The sequence below is a fragment of the Agelaius phoeniceus genome, chromosome 23, assembly GCF_051311805.1.
Source record: "Agelaius phoeniceus isolate bAgePho1 chromosome 23, bAgePho1.hap1, whole genome shotgun sequence".
In the NCBI taxonomy this organism is placed as follows: Eukaryota; Metazoa; Chordata; class Aves; order Passeriformes; family Icteridae; genus Agelaius; species Agelaius phoeniceus.
In genome coordinates, this window is record NC_135287.1 from 1,440,804 (window position 1) to 1,454,508 (window position 13,705).

Consider the following 13,705-nt stretch of genomic DNA (forward strand, 5'->3'; position numbering starts at 1 on the left):
TCTGGGGGTGAACATCCCCTCTGGGGGCTGCACATCCCTTCTGGGTGCTGCACATCCCCTCTGGGTGCTGCACATCCCTTCTGGGGGCTGCACATCCCCTCTGGGTGCTGCACATCCCCTCTGGGGGCTGCACATCCCTTCTGGGGGCTGCACATCCCCTCTGGGGGTGAACATTCCTCCCGGGGCTGCACATCCCCTCTGGGGGCTCCACAACCCCTCTGGGGGCTCCACAACCCCTCTGGGTGCTGCACATCCCCTCTGGGTGCTGCACATCCCCTCTGGGGGTGAACATTCCTCCCAGAGGCTGCACATCCCCTCTGGGTGCTGACACATCCCCTCTGGGGGCTGCACAACCCCTCTGGGTGCTGCACATCCCCTCTGGGTGCTGCACATCCCCTCTGGGGGTGAACATTCCTCCCAGAGGCTGCACATCCCCTCTGGGAGCTGCACATCCCCTCTGGGTGCTGCACAACCCCTCTGGGGGTGAACATTCCTCCCGGGGCTGCACATCCCTCCAGGGGCTGTGTGTCCCCGTGGGCTGCATGTGCCCCCCGGGGCAGGGGCTTTCTGCTCTCCTTGGAGCAGGGAAGGGCAGGGAAGGGCAGGGAAGGGCATGGAGGACTGGGTTTCTCCAGGCAGGGGACGGCCTGAGACTGGCAGGGGACCAAGGCCAGATGTGGCAGCTCAGGGCCACCCGCGGCAGTGTCAGGGATGCTGCAGGTGGGTGGAGGGGGCTGCAGCTGTGGGACACCCCGAGGAGCTCAGCTGGACCATGGGATGCTGGAAGGAGCAGGGAATTTTCTCCTGGGCTGGGGAAAAAGCCAGCACAACCGAGCACAACTCCTCTTTCTTTTTGCTGCTAAATAACTTTGGTTTTCCTCCTCCACCACCTCCCTGTGCACCCCCAGCCCCGCTGCACCCCCTTCCCAGCCCCCCTTCACCCGGGCAGATCCAGCCCTGCCCGTGGCTTCTCCCTCTGGCTGTCAGCAGTTCTGCCAGCCCCCTCCTGGAATGGGAAGTGGCCAAAGCAGGCAGAGATACCTGGACCTGTCATCCACCCACTCCTTGTCTGGACTCAAGATGTTTCAAAGCTCCCCCCTTTCTATTTCTATCCTCATTGTCATCCTCCTTTGAGAGGAAGGTCTATTATTCCCCTCCTCCTTTTCTCTCTACAAAAATGGGACATTGTTTCTTCTTTCTTTGATTTAAAAGCCAAAAACAGTTATAGGAAACTGTTCAGCAGATGTTTTACAGTATGAACCTAGAGAAAAAAATTAAAGAAAAAATAAAAGCTCTTGGATTTTGCTTGAGGAGCTAAATTTAGCCTAATACTTCCTCCCATTCAGGGTTTGTGTTGGCATAGGCAAGGCGTAGGTTTGAGCACTTTGATTGTAGTATTTATTTCTCTCATTTGCTGCATCCATGAAAAGCTGGAGCTAATGAAGCCCATTGAGAGAGGAGGTGAATCCAGCCTGAGCTGGGTCTCAGAGAGATCTTTCTCAGCCCACAGGATGGGACTGAAACAGAATAATTCATCATGCCATTTGCAAGGCCTATCTGTGCCCATGGCAGTGCCCAGGGGGCCAAATGAGATAAAACTCCAGCTGAGCTTGGTGAACCCTCAGGGGCAGATTTACAGGCACTGAAGGAGCAGCACTGGAGCCCCAGCTCCCCTTGGAGTGCTGGAAATGGCACTCAATGATTTCTGGGCACAGCTTCAGTCAGCACTGCCAAAGCTCACCCCATAAACCTTCCCCAGGCTGGGTTCACCCCATAAACCTTCCCCAGGCCAGGCTCATCTCTTAAACCTTCCCCAGGCTGGGTTCACCCCATAAACCTTCCCCAAGCTGGGCTCACCCCATAAACCTTCCCCAAGCTGGGCTCATCTCTTAAACCTTCCCCAGGCTGGGCTCATCCCATAAACCTTCCCCAGGCTGGGCTCATCCTATAAACCTTCCCCAAGCTGGGCTCATCTCTTAAACCTTCCCCAAGCTGGGCTCATCCCTTAAACCTTCCCCAAGCTGGGCTCACCCCATAAACCTTCCCCAGGCTGGGCTCATCCCATAAACTTTCCCCAAGCTGGGCTCATCCCTTAAACCTTTCCCAGGCTGTGCTCATCCCTTAAACCTTCCCAAAGCTGTGCTCACCCCACAAACCTTCCCCAAGCTGGGCTCATCCCTTAAACCTTCCCCAAGCTGGGCTCACCCCATAAACCTTTCCCAGGCTGTGCTCATCCCTTAAACCTTCCCCAAGCTGGGCTCATCCCACAAACCTTCCCCAGGCCAGGCTCCTGCTGACTTCAAAAGGCCCAGGATGGTACCAGCTGAGTCCTTCTGGGCAGGGACAAGGACAAGGACAGTGTCCCCAGCAGGGTGAGCTCCTCCTGCCACCAGGAGCATCACCCAGAGCTGGAGCTCTGCACCCAGAGCTGGGGATGTGGGCAGAAATCCCTGCAGGGCTGGGAAAGGCTGGCCAAGGGTGGCATTTCCCCCTGGGAAATGCATTCTCTGCCATCCATGGGCACCACCATCCCCAGTGCCCAACTGACACAGCAGATCCAGGTGGAAAAAGGGAGCAAAGTCACTCTTGGATCTGTCCAAGGGACTGGCAGGAAGCTCAGGCTGTGCCATCACTGCCCTGCTGAGTGCTAGGGTGGTTCCCATCTGTGATGCCTTCTGAAGGCTGACCTAGAGCAGAGACTGGACAGAGCTAAAGAATAAAGTAGGGATTTATTAAGAGGCCTCAATGGACACACCTTGGGCAGCACAACTCAAAATAGCCACAAAAATGGACATGAGGTCACAGGGTCTTTCACTTTTATCAGTTCTGCTCCATTTGCATCTTGCAGTTCATTGTCCAATTCCAGCTTTAGCCCATGCAGTCCCACCCTGCTTGTTTTTCTCTCTCCAGCCCACATTGTTTGTGCTCTTGGGCTGAGATTTGGATCATTTGTCCTTGGTCCCCAGCACAGAAGGAATTGTTTTGTCTCCCTGCTCTGTGCACAGAGCTCACCATCCCATAATATGAAGCTCAGGCTCACACACTAAAGCAGCACAGAATCTGAAAAATGTAAAACTTAAACCTGAGGCATCACCTGGGACAAGCCTTTGGAGCAGGAGTGCCAGCCCAGGATGCTGCTCATGGCTCCTTCCATCACCCTTCCTGTGAGCTGGGCTCCCCTTCTCACCCAGCCTGAGCCAAAATTGCCATTTCCTGCTGCAGGGCATCCAGCTGGAGCTGCCAGCTGTGCCTGGGGATACCCAGGGCAAACCTGGGGAAAACCTGCAGCTTTTCACAGGCTGGCACTGTGGGTATGTGCCATGGGGTTTGGGTTTGGGCAGAGACCCTGCAGACAGGGACAGATGGGTAAAGCTCTGGAGCTATGGATCAGGCTGCTCAGAGAATCTGTGAATGTCCCATCCCTGGCAGTGTCCCAGGCCAGGCTGGATGGGGCTTGGAGCCCTGGGACAGTGGAAGGTGTCCCTGCCCATGGCAGGGGTGGCACTGGATGGGATTTAAGGTCCTTTCCATCCCAAACCATTCCATGAGCCTATGACTCACCAGCAGAATGAACCAGGGGTTATTCAGGGCAGAGAAGATCCCTGTTAATGAAGACAGAGATCAGAAATTAGCCCAGAGACCCTCTGCAAATGTCCTTATCCCAGTGGAGAGCCTAAAGGGGTCAAAAGTAAAGTCTGGGCCTGGTCTCTGTTGGGAGTTTTCCATCAGGAAAAGGCACACTGGGATCTTGTTTGCAGAGATGTGAACCCTGAGTGTCTCCCCTGGCACGGGAGGTGGCACTGGGCACAGGACATGGGACTGAACATGGCACTGGGCATCCCCAGCAGGGATCTGAGCTGTGCTCTGGCAGTGGGAATCCAGGCTGTGCTGCCAGACATTAATGGCTTGTTTGTTGTCTAAGAGGGTGGAAAACCAGAGAAAATGTGAGGCCCAAAGGACCTGTTTGATTCCAAGAGGGCACTGTTGGTGCAGCCTGTGCTGCAGAGCCAGGAATTACCAAGGCAAACTGCCCCAAACCCACGGGCTGGGCTCTGGGGGCTGGCAGGATAAAGCTCTGATTCATGGCACATCTTTGGCTCCTTTCTTTAGGAGCTCTGTATGTTACACATGCAGACAAGCAGGAATGTCATTTTTTCCAGACTGCTTTTTGCATACATTAGGATTGTTTGTTGTTCATCAGCTCACCCCGCCGTGACCCCTCCCTCCAGCCCACCCCCCTGCCCTGCTGAAGCCCCACGGCCCCGGGCTGGCTCCAGGCTGGGCCGTTCCCAGCTGCCTTTTTCAGCAGCTGCACTGAGGGTGGGCAGGTGAGTGAAGCACCCAGAGCAGGCTGTGCCACAGCAGGAAGGGTTTTCCCTCTCCCTGGCATCCCCAAGGACAGACCCTGGGATGGGATCATGCCTTGGGGTGCTGCAGTGCTGCCTGGGAGATGTCAGCCTGGAGCCGGGAAAGCTGCTGGGCCTCGGGAGCGCTGATAAATGGGAGGCTGCTGCTTCCCCTCCCACCCACACACTTCCACTTTCACTTCACATGTGGGACCCAGCCCTGCAATTCCCAGCCCGGCCATAAATAACCCCTGCAGCACCAGCCACCACAGGGACAGTGGGGATTCAGCCAGAACACGCCTTATTTATCCCCTTTCTTCCTCCAGAGCTCAGGGTGTCCTTCATGGAGGGGATGTCACACCCTGGGGATGTCACCTGTGTCCTGTTATCCTCCCCTGACAATCGACAGAGGAGACAAAGGAGAATCTGTCCAAACACCCTCGGTGCAGCTCAGGAATTAAATATGAAAAGACACAGCTGTTCCCAAAGCCTAATCCTTGTCACAGACAAACTTTCCTTGACCTGGAACCGTGTGGAAAATAAACAGAGAGGTAAAGGACATGTTAATAACTCATTTCCACAGAACCCAGCCTCGCTTTTCTGCTACCGGAATTTTTCCCTCTGCTGCTTCTCCAGGAACAAGAAGTGTGTGTTTATGAAGGTCCAGATCATCTTGCATTGGTTTAGAGATGCAAATAAAGCATTGCAAAATGTCCAGTTTCTGTTGCATTGGGAACATCCCACACCTTCCCTGCCCTATGGGAGATCCAGGATAACAATTCCTTGGCTGAGTGTGTCCCTGGCATGGCTGGGTGGGTGGTGGCACCCAGGAGGGCTCAGCTCCCACCCCGGCCCTGCTGAGCTTGTGGCACCAACCTCGCTGTCCTTGTGTCTGTCAGCTGATGGAGAACACAAAGGTCACTTTGAGACTGGGAAAAGGCCTCAGGAAAAGGAGAATTTCCCAGGTTTATCAGCTCCCCATGGAACCCACCGCAGAGAAATCTCTTCATTCCTATGTCACCCACGTGCTTTGTCCTCCTCCTCCCCACACAGTGGCATTCCTGGTGGGAAGAGTTGTGAGCCATGGAAGGAGAGCCAAGGCATTCAAAGGATGAGCTGAGCTGGGCTGGAGTGGAGCCATGAGTCCTAAAAAACAGGGATGGAGCCTGGGATCAGCCCTGGGGAGCAGGAGCTGGTTCAGGGGTCCAGCTGAGACCTCCTGGATGTCCCTGCCCTGGGGGAACAGACCCCACGAGGCCTCCAGGACCACCCTGAGTGAGCCAGGTGCAAACCCTGGGCTCTGCCTTTGCAGCCCCTCCTCCAGATGCTGCTCCAGCCCCCAGCTCAGGGAATACAGGTTCATGTGGGCTGGAAAACTCTCTGTCACCATCCAAGTGTTCACCCAGCACTGCCAAGGATCCACCACTGATTATCAGTTTCTCTGGGTCTGGATTGAATGCACTTGAGACAGTAATTTATGCTGGGACTCAGGTGTTTATTATTTCTTATCAGTCTCACAACCATGAGTTCTGCAGCTTTTCATGAGAAGGCACAAAATGGCCAACAATCTCTTGTTATAAGGTCTTTTAAGATTAAACTATCCAATTAAGAACTGGAACCTGGATTATTTTCCCTTTTAACCCAATAACTGATCCCAAAGAGCTGCAATGGGGACTTTTCTGCCCAATTACAAAATGCTACACAAACCCATAAAGAAGAAGGAAGAAAAAGAAATTCAGGATGACACCCTGTGCCCTCCATCTTGCTTCTGTCCACAATGTACTAAAAATCCCAAAGCCTAAATTTCTCACCAAGTGACACACCTACACTGCTCTCTGTAATCTATTTCACACTTTTGTGGGTTCCAGTCTATCTTGAAGTCTGGGAAACTTTCTCCATGAATGAGGGTCAAAGTCAGTGCTGCCCTGGGGGTCAGGGCACCCCAGAGCAGACACAGAAATATTCCCTGTGCCCTGGGTTTCCACCACTGACCTTAACCCACTGTGTTAAACCCCTCCAGAGATAAGGCTCTCATCCTTTTTCACTGCTCAACCCTTCCCCAATATTTCTGGAGTCACTGCTTGCCAGGAGGGAGGAATTCCAAACCCAGGAGACCACAGCCACCACTCTCTGCTGTCCAGGCAGGGCCACCTCCACCACAGCCAGCCCTGGGGACACAAAGCTTTGAGATGTGCACTGGTGTCCTCAGAGAACCACCAGCAATAATGAGAATTCCAGCTTCTCATTCATTGCCATCCCAGCTCAACCTTCACAAGCTGCTGATTATTTTCTGGGTGGGTTTTATGTGGCATTCTCAGTGCAGTGCTAATCTCATTTTTTGAACAAGAAGCTGCAAAGGGAAGCGGTGAAGTGATCTCAATTCACCCCCTGCATTTTTACATGGGCTTGAGAAGCAGTTGACTTTTTAAAAATGTCATGATTTTTATCAAGGCTTTGAATTCCACCCCAGCAAGATGCAGGGAATATTTTAACAGATAAAAGAAAATAAAAATATCTCTTGGGGTTTTTTTTTACCCCCAATGCTAATAGTAAATTAAATAATAAAGAGCAAGTGATTAACTGGCTGCTGAATTGGTTTTGAAATCTGGCCAGATGTGTTCGAGCAGGAATTGTTGGCTGATAGCATTTTTATAAATCTGATCTCTATTTATGTGCCTGCCTGGGAAAAGAGCACTTCTGAAATCTGGCTTTATAGTCCTCGATTAAATGATTCTGGATGAGGATTTTAATTTACAGTTTGAAGAGGGTGTGTGTGATGAGATCCTCGCTGTTTTTTTGTCTGAGTGTATCAGACTAATCAAAGATCCTTCTTCCAACCAAGGGGCCAAATTCTTCTTCTCCTTACTTGTGAGTAAGGACTGATTTCTCAGTTAATGTTGACAGAAATGAGAATTAATTTACCTTGTTCTTGCAGCTTTCAGGACTTTATTAATGGTGTGAGTGGGCAGGCACCTGCACAAGGAGTTTGCAAGGAAAATGTTCACATTGGCCTCTAGAAAAAGGATTGGGTTTTGTGCCAACTATGCAAAATCCACAAGTTTGCATCTCAAGGGCTCAGGCTAGAGATGTTCTGGTTGGAACTTCCCTGGAGATGTTGCTTAAACAGCAGAGTTAGAGCTGAGTGGAAACTTCTCACTTCCTCTTCCAGAGTGAAAACGTGACCAAATCTCAGAATGCCAGAATGGATTGGGTGGAAGGGAGCTTAAAGCCCATCCAGAGCCACCCCTGCCATGGCAGGGACACCTTCCCCTGTCCCAGGCAGCTCCAAGCCCTGCCCAGCCTGGCCTTGGGCACTGCCAGGGATCCAGGGGCAGCCCCAGCTGCTCTGGGCACCCTGTGCCAGGGCCTCCCCAATCTCACATGAAAGAAAATGTTGTTATTGGTGTGATTTTGGGTTTTCTCACCTCCATACACATCCATGTGTTTTTATCCATGTGGAGAGAGATGAAAAAGGAATTTTTCCCCATGCCATTTCTCACCCAGTCCTGACAGCTTCAGATGTTCCCTGTTTAAAGCCCATTTTTACACAGAGCTGATCTCCCTTAGAAAAGTGGGATAAACCATGGATGAGCCAGCTCATCACAATTACCTTGGTTGATGTGGAGGAGATCCACGTGCAGCAGCTCCCAGCCTAAAGGAGCATCACAGAAGTCACTTTTGGGGCAGCTTAGGCATTCAGGATACTCCTGTGCACCCAAATTTTTAGTGCATATCCTGCACCTTCACATCCAAGGTAATGGACATGCAAGATCTGAGCTCCTGTCTGATCCAAGGGTAGAAAAAGCTCCTTCTCCTGTCTGATCCAAGGGTAGAAAAAGCTCCTTCTCCTGCCTGATCCAAGGGTAGAAAAAGCTCCTTCTCCTGCTTGGGAAGGCAGAAATTTCCCTCTAGCTCAGACATTCAGCATCCTTGGGCTCCATACAGGAGGGAATTCATGGGGGTTGGTCCAGAGGAATGAGCCCTGGTGCTGTCCCCATTGGCTTTTGAGGCCAGGCAGCTCCAGAGGGTGTCAGCAGCTGGGTTCCAGATGTGCCCAGCTCTGAACATCTGGGCACAGGCTGTGAGTCACACCCAGGTTCTGAGCAGGGCAGAGGGAACATCTCCCTGGGCAAAGCTGCCATGGATTGCCAGACACAGGCAGCTCCTGATCCGGCTGTGCCACCTCCTCCCAGGGCAAACACTGGGAAGGTTCCTCCAGCTCAGGAATCCTCATTTCACTCTTTGCCCTGGGGTAACACCAAAAGCAGAGATTCAGGTGCTCAGGATAATTTTGTTGGTTCCTTCTCTGCTTTCCCACAGTAAGATGGAAATGGTGATCATGAAGGGCTCTGGAAGCTTCTCTCTCCCCTTTAGTCCTTTATGATCCACAAGCAGGAGCACGGGGATGTTTCCCTGGAGAGGAACCTGGGGCTGCAAGGGAGTGGAGCTGGGGTAGGTGACAGTTGGTGACACTCAGGACTGGGCTGAATTTTGCCCAGATGATCCAAGCTCCCTGCCCAGCTCCAGCAGACAAACCAGGAGCATCTCCAGGTGCTGTCACCCTCCCAGTGCTGCTGCTCTGAGCTCCCACCCCAAGTGGTGCTGAGGATTTCTCAGGGTACTGGGAAAGGGGCTGTTTCTGCTGATACCAGTGTGCTGCACCTTTCAACAGGAGCCTGAGGGCCCCCAAATTTCAGCAGCCTAGGAGTGCAGAACCTGTGAAACATCCCCAGGACATCCCCAATTTGGTGAAGCCATCAATAACTGCTGCAGGGAAACATTAAGGGATCGCTTTATTTTTTATGAGCACGGAGCAAACCCAAAGCAGCTGCCATGGAAAGTGCAATGACTTTATGATCAATTCCATGAGCTGCCCGAAATTTAACCCTACTTTTTGTTGTGAGCTGAAGCAACTGCTTTGGGTGACTGATGTGACAGCAGTGACCCTGAAACCAGGCAACCACGTGGGGCCTGGTGATCTTCACGGTCCCTTCCCACCCAAAGCATTCCATGACTCTGGGATTCCACGTCCCAGCCTCCCAGCTGGCTGCACAGCCACTCCACAGAGCTGTTAATGTCTGGATTCTGCATCCCAGCACCCTCCTGAGCACAGCATCCAGGCAAGGACATCTTGCTTGCAGCTGCCAGCAGGGTTATCCCAGGAAGAGTTGCCCAGATAAAAATTGATTGCTGAACACATTCCACTCCTTTGGAGCTCAGATGTGACAGAGCCTTTGTAGCAAAGCCCAGGAGGCTGGAAACCTTCCTGGGGAGATGGAACCCTGTAAATCATTTCCTGTGTTAAAACAGCTACAAGAGGGAGCCATGCCTGGCCAGTCCAGCAGGTAACTGATTTGGGCCACCTGGAGCTCTGTCTTTCTAAATTCAGGGCTAAAGGAGAGATTCATTCATCATTTGGCAGCTCCCGAAGGACCTGGGAATAGTTTTATGTGCATAAATAATGGGGTTTTTTGTTATTTGTCACTTTGTGCATTTTAGCAGCCTCCTGGTCTGGGAGAGGGGGACAGGAGGGACTTTTATCCTGTGAACACTTGTTCAGAACATCTGATTTCTCTGGGGAACATTTGGCAGCATTTGGAGATGCTACAGGAGCCCTGTGCAGGCAGAAATTATCCACGTGGGAGCAAACACAGCTTTGGTTTGTACTTTGCAAATGCCCACTATGCTGAGAGTACTCAAAATACCCAGGGTTGTGCAGGGGAAGGAGCCTCCAGGAGTTATTCCTCTCCTCACACAGCAACCCTTCAGCAGTGACAGCGCTCAGATGTACAGGCTGCTTGGGGTTTTCGTGAGGGTGCTGCTAAATTCTCTGGAAATCACTCCCTCCTGCAGATACTCTGCAAGCAGAACTTCCAGGGGTCAGTGCAGGGGGGCACTGAGGGCTGAGCCCCACTGGGGCTGGGGGCTCTTTGCTGCTCTTCTCTTACAGTCTCTGTTAGGATCTCCAGGGAACTCCCAGCAGCTGCTCCCAGCGCCCCATTTGCTCTCGAGCAGCACACATGGAGCCCTTGTGTGGCAGGGGCTGTCCAGGGCTGCTCATGGACACAGCGGGGTGGGATCCGTGCTGGAGCTGGGCAGGGATTCCAGCCTGGAGCCGGGCAGGAATTCCAGCCTGGAGCCGGGCAGGAGTTCCAGACTAGAGCTGGGCAGGAATTCCAGCCTGGAGCTGGGCAGGAGTTCCAGCCTGGAGCTGGGCAGGAGTTCCAGCCTGGAGCTGGGCAGGGATTCCAGCCTGGAGCTGGGCAGGGATTCCAGCCTGGAGCCGAGCAGGAGTTCCAGCCTGGAGCTGGGCAGGGATTCCAGCCTGGAGCTGGGCAGGGATTCCAGCCTGGAGCCGAGCAGGAGTTCCAGCCTAGAGCTGGGCAGGAGTTCCAGCCTGGAGCCGGGCAGGAATTCCAGCCTGGAGCCGAGCAGGAGTTCCAGCCTGGAGCCCTCTCCTGGAGGAAAAGGCGGCTCTGCTGCCCGGAGAGCGAGAGGGAGAGGCGGGATGGGCTCGTCCTCCTGCACCCGGGATTTGGGAGGCGCCACTGGTGCTTGCAGCTCCCTGGCCAGGCTGTGAAGAGGGAGACAGGGGTGCTCGGCAAAGATCCTGCTCTTCCAGAGCCTCTGGATAATTCCAGGGGCGTTAAAGGACTGAGATCACTGCACGCGGTGTTTCTGTCCCTCTGCTGGTCCTGGCCAGCCGGGAATGTGCTCTCCTGCCCTTCTCCTGCCTGGAGAGATCCCGCACACCCTGAGCACCTGCCTTGGGGCTGGTGTTTGTGGAGATGCGGGTCGGGACCGTCCAGCCCTGGCAGAGCTGCCCCGGTGGCTCCCAGCGCTGCCCAGGGAGCAAAGGAGGGAGGTTTCCCTCGGCCTTTAGGGGTTTAAAAGCAAGCAGCGGCCCCCAGGCTACGCTGTTGGTTCCAGGGGTACATGCCGAGAGCTGGCAGCAGGGTTGGCAGCAGCCTGGAGCCTTCCAGGGCTGGGCTAAGGCAGGAAGCAGAGCCCGGGACGCACGGAGCAGGGACAGCGGCGGTGCCAGGGCCCTTCAGGGGAAGGGATTTCTGCCATGGGGCACCTCGGCAGCTGTTGGGCTCCTCTTTGGGGTCAGGGCTGCCACAGCCTCACCTGGCCGTGCTCTGCCAGCCTTGACTTGGTCCCTGGGCAGGAACAAACTCCGCTGCCGGGACTTGTGGCTGCAGCAGCGCTGGGCAGGCAGGCTGGAGCCTCGGGGGCACTCACAGGGCAGGGACCCAAAGGCCACCCCACGGCGGGGCTGGCAGGGCTGTACCCATCCCCGGCTCCAAGCAGCGGCTGTTTTGTTTCCCCAGCGCCGTGACAGCGGCCAGAGGTGGCTCTTTCCTGGCTGGCGGCGTTCGCAGCGCCCTGGGTGCGGGGCTGACCACTCCCCCTCCCTTTGAATAGCAGCCCTGCCTCGAACACTATGGTATTTCCATCCTCCCCGGCTCCAGCGCGGAGAGCACCAGGTAGCTGGGAGGAGAGCGGACACAAGTGTGGGAAGCCGTGGAGGATATCAAGCTTTTCCCCGGGTCCTTCAGCTGAGCCGTAAGTGGTGGGGGGAGAGGCTCTTTGAACTCTTTCGGGGGCAGGAGGTACCTGCGGACATTTTCAGGACACCTCAGTTTTGGTTTGTGGTGATTTACTTTTCCTCTCTCAATTTCCAGTTTCACCCAGTAATTGATTTGTGTATTTGCTACTGCAGGACCTTCTGTAAATATCTCAGATGATGCCTCCCTTTAAAAATTAAAATATATATATATATGTATGGTACATAAATTTTATATGGAGATTTAGGAGAACATTATTCTTTTCCTCATAGAGGTGGAAGGCTATGCACTGGCATTAGTACAGTGAATTAAATTTGCAGTTCCTTTGCTGTTCTGAATTGTAATTTGGTTTTGGTGTAATTTGGTTTGGTTTTGCTGTGAGGGAGGGGAGCTCCAAAGTGCCCAGGGTGAGACAGACAGACCTGGGGCTGATTCCGGCTTTGCAGGGATGATTGGAAGGATTTGCTATGACCCCTCCAGGGGTTTTCCACGGTGATGCCATCCCCTAAAGGGCCCAGAGTCCCACAGGTGCCAGCATTTGCCTTGGGGGAAGCTGGAGTGTGACAATTGCAGGGATGGGCTGCCATTCCTTGGGAAGAGCAGACTCCTGCCCCCCGGCCCAGGCAGTGGGAATTGTGAGTCCCTGAGGAGCCCAGCAAGGCCTTCCCCTTCCCGTTAGTCTGTAAATCACTGCTGTGCATGTGGCCACTCTCTCGGTGTTAGAGGCACCGCCAGCTTCCCCTGCTGCGCTGCCAGCTGCCACCTCTGGGGCTGCGGGCTGGGGCCGGGCCGGGGCCGTGCTGGGCTGGGCCGGGGCCGGGCTGGGCCGGGCGGGGCCGGGCTGGGCCGGGCGGGGCCGGGCTGCCTTCCTGCCTCAGCCCGTTCCCGGCGCAGCCCTGTCCTCCCTCAGCCCATTCCTGCCGCAGCCCATTCCTGCCTCAGCCCATTCCTGCCTCAGCCCATTCCTGCCTCAGCCCGTTCCCGGCTCAGCCCCGTCCTCCCTCAGCCCATTCCTGCCTCAGCCCATTCCTGCCTCAGCCCGTTCCCGGCTCAGCCCGTTTCCACCTCAGCCCCGTCCTCCCTCAGCCCATTCCTGTCTCAGCCCAATCCTGCCACAGCCCATTCCTGCCTCAGCCCGGTCCTGCCTCAGCCCAATCCTGCCACAGCCCATTCCTGCCTCAGCCCATTCCTGCCTCAGCCCATTCCTGCCCTCAGCCCATTCCTGTCTCAGCCCATTCCTGCCCTCAGCCCATTCCTGCTTCAGCCCATTCCTGCCTCAGCCTGGTCCTGCCTCAGCCCATTCCTGCCTCAGCCCATTCCTGCCTCAGCCCATTCCTGCCCTCAGCCCATTCCTGCCTCAGCCTGGTCCTGCTGCCCCCTGCTCTGCTGGGTGTGCAAATTTCCCCTGCCTTCCATGTAAATAATGTTCTGATTTTTTTGGGTGTTTTCTGCTTGCCCAGGGCTGGGGGTGTGTGGCAGCCCGAGGTGTTTTTTGTACCCCAGCACTGGGATGGGTGTGTGAGTCCCTTGTCCTCAGGTTCACCACAGAGCTTTGGAGGAGGGGACCATGTGCCCCTCCAGATCACAAACCTCTTTCCCACGATGAGGCACAAAGAAACAGAAGGTAACCCCACATTCCCCAGTGCTTTGGGGCCCTGTGGAAGAGCAGGGTTTGGTGGGAATTTCAGAGCGTGTTGGGGCAGGCTGCTCCAGGTGTCCTGCTGGAGGTGCCACAGGGATCCCAGCTGAGCCCAAGGCCCTGTGCCAGGGAGAGGCTGGGCTCTGTGA